At 41.2% G+C, this 2562-nt stretch overlaps 1 non-coding gene across 1 annotated transcript; it reads right to left on the minus strand.

Moving 5' to 3' along the window:
• Nucleotides 1-382: 382 nt before the first annotated feature.
• Nucleotides 383-486, minus strand: LOC127746075 (small nucleolar RNA R71). Its single transcript, XR_008007695.1, has one exon. It is a non-coding gene; the product is annotated as a small nucleolar RNA R71 (small nucleolar RNA).
• Between the last annotated feature and the right edge of the window lie 2076 nt (nucleotides 487-2562).

Below are 2562 nucleotides of genomic sequence, written 5' to 3' on the forward strand. Positions count from 1 at the left end.
CAACAATAATGCAAGAAGGACGCTTGGTGATTATACTGCACCTACGTCCAAGTTTGATGGAAGAAGCATCTCAATTCCTGCCATTGGAGCAAACAATTTTGAGCTGAAACCTCAATTAGTTGCTCTAATGCAACAGAACTGTAAGTTTCATGGACTTCCATCAGAAGATCCCTACCAGTTCTTAACTGAGTTCTTGCAGATCTGTATGACTGTTAAGACTAATGGAGTAGATCCTGAAGTCTACAGGCTCATGCTTTTTCCTTTTCCTGTAAGAGACAGAGCTAGAACATGGTTGGACTCTCAACCTAAAGATAGCCTGGACTCCTGGGATAAGCTGGTCATGGCCTTCTTGGCTATGTTCTTTCCTCCTCAAAAGCTGAGCAAGCTTAGAGTGGATGTTCAGAACTTCAAACAAAAAGATGGTGAATCCCTCTATGAAGCTTGGGAAAGATACAAGCAGATGACCAAAAGATGTCCTTCTGACATGTTTTCAGAATGGACCATGATAGATATATTTTATTATGATCTATCTAAGTTCTCTAAGATGTCACTGGACCATTCTGCAGGTGGATCCATTCACCTAAAGAAAACGCCTGCAGAGGATCAAGAACTTATTGACATGGTTGCAAATAACCAATTCATGTACACTTCTGAGAGGAATTCCGGGAATAATGGGACGCCTCAAAGGAAGGGAGTTATTGAAATTGATGCTCTGAATGCCATGTTGGCTCAGAACAAAATGTTGACTCAGCAAGTCAACATGATTTCTCAAAGTCTGAATGGATGGCAAAATGCATCCAACAGTAGTAAAGAGGCATCTTCTGAAGTAGAAGCTTATGATCTTGAGAACCCTACAATGGCAGTGCTAAATTACATGGGTGAACCTTATGGAAACACCTATAATTAATCATGGAGAAATCATCCAAATTTTTCATGGAAGGATCAACAAAAGCCTCAACAAGGCTTTAATAATGGTGGAAGAAATAGGCTCAGCAATATCAAGCCTTATCCACCATCTTCTCAGCAACAGACAAAGAATTCTGAGCAGAGTACCTCTAACTTAGCAAATTTAGTCTCTGATCTGTCTAAGGCCACTTTAAGTTTCATGAGTGAGACAAGGTCCTCCATCAGAAATTTGGAGGCACAAGTGGGTCAGCTGAGTAAGAAAGTAACTGAAACTCCTCCTAGTACTCTCCCAAGCAATACTGAAGATATTCCCAAACAAGAGTGCAAGGCCATTGACATAATCAAAATGGCCGAACCTAGGGAGGAAGGAGAGGACGTGAATCCCAATGAGGAAAACCTCATGGGACGTCTCTCAGGCAAGAAAGAGTCCCCTATTGAGGACTTAAAGGAATCTGAGGCTCATATAGAGACCATAGAGATTCCATTAAACATCCTTCTACCATTCATGAGCTCTGAAGACTATTCTTCCTCTAAAGATGATGAAGATGTAACTGGAGAGCAAGTTGCTCAATATCTAGGAGCCATCATGAAGTTGAATGCCAAATTTTTTGGTAATGAGACTTGGGAAGGTGAACCTCCCTTGCTCATCAGTGAACTAGATACATGGGTTCAACAAACCATACCTCAAAAGAGACAAGATCCTGGCAAATTCTTAATACCCTGTACCATAGGCACCATGACCTTTGAAAAGGCTCTGTGTGACCTGGGGTCAAGCATAAATGTTATACCACTCTTTGTAATGGAGAAGCTGGGGATCATTGAGGTATAGCCTGCCATATTTTCATTACAAATGGTAGATAAGTCAGTAAGACAGGCGTATAGATTGGTAGAGAACGTGTTAGTAAAGGTTGAAGGCCTTTACATCCCTGCTGATTTCATAATCTTAGACACTAGGAAGGAGGAAGATGAATGTATCATCCTTGGAAGACCTTTCCTAGCCACAGCAGGAGCTGTGATAGATGTTAACAAAGGAGAATTAGTCCTTCAATTGAATGGGGACTACCTTGTGTTTAAAACCCAAGGGTGTTCTTCTGTAACAATGGAGAGAAAGCATGAAAAGTTTCTCTCAGTACAGAGTCAAACAAAGACCCCACAATCAAACTCTAAGTTTGGTGTTGAGAGGCCACAGCCAAACTCTAAGTTTGGTGTTGGGAGTTTACAATATTGACCTGATCACCTGTGAGGCTCCATGAGAGCCCACTCTCAAGCTAGTGACATTAAAGAAGCGCTTATTGGGAGGCAACCCTATTTTTATTTATCTAATTTTATTTTTATTTTTATTGTTCTTTTATGTTTTATTAGGTTCATGATCACGTGGAGTCACAAAATAACTACTAAAATTAAAAACAGAATTAAAAACAGTAGAAGAAAAAGCATCTTGGCGTTTGAACGCCAGAAATATACCCTGGAGGAAGGACTTACCGGCATTTAAACACCAGTAAGGAGCATCTGGCTGGCGTTCAGCGCCAGAACAGAGCATGGATCTGGCGTTGAACACCAGAAACAAGCAGCATCCTGGCGTTTGAACGCCAGAAATATACCCTGAGGAGAGCTGGCACTGAATGCCAAAAACAAGCATGGAACTGGCGTTTAACG

Source organism: Arachis duranensis, chromosome 3 (assembly GCF_000817695.3).
Source record: "Arachis duranensis cultivar V14167 chromosome 3, aradu.V14167.gnm2.J7QH, whole genome shotgun sequence".
NCBI classification, from domain to species: Eukaryota; Viridiplantae; Streptophyta; class Magnoliopsida; order Fabales; family Fabaceae; genus Arachis; species Arachis duranensis.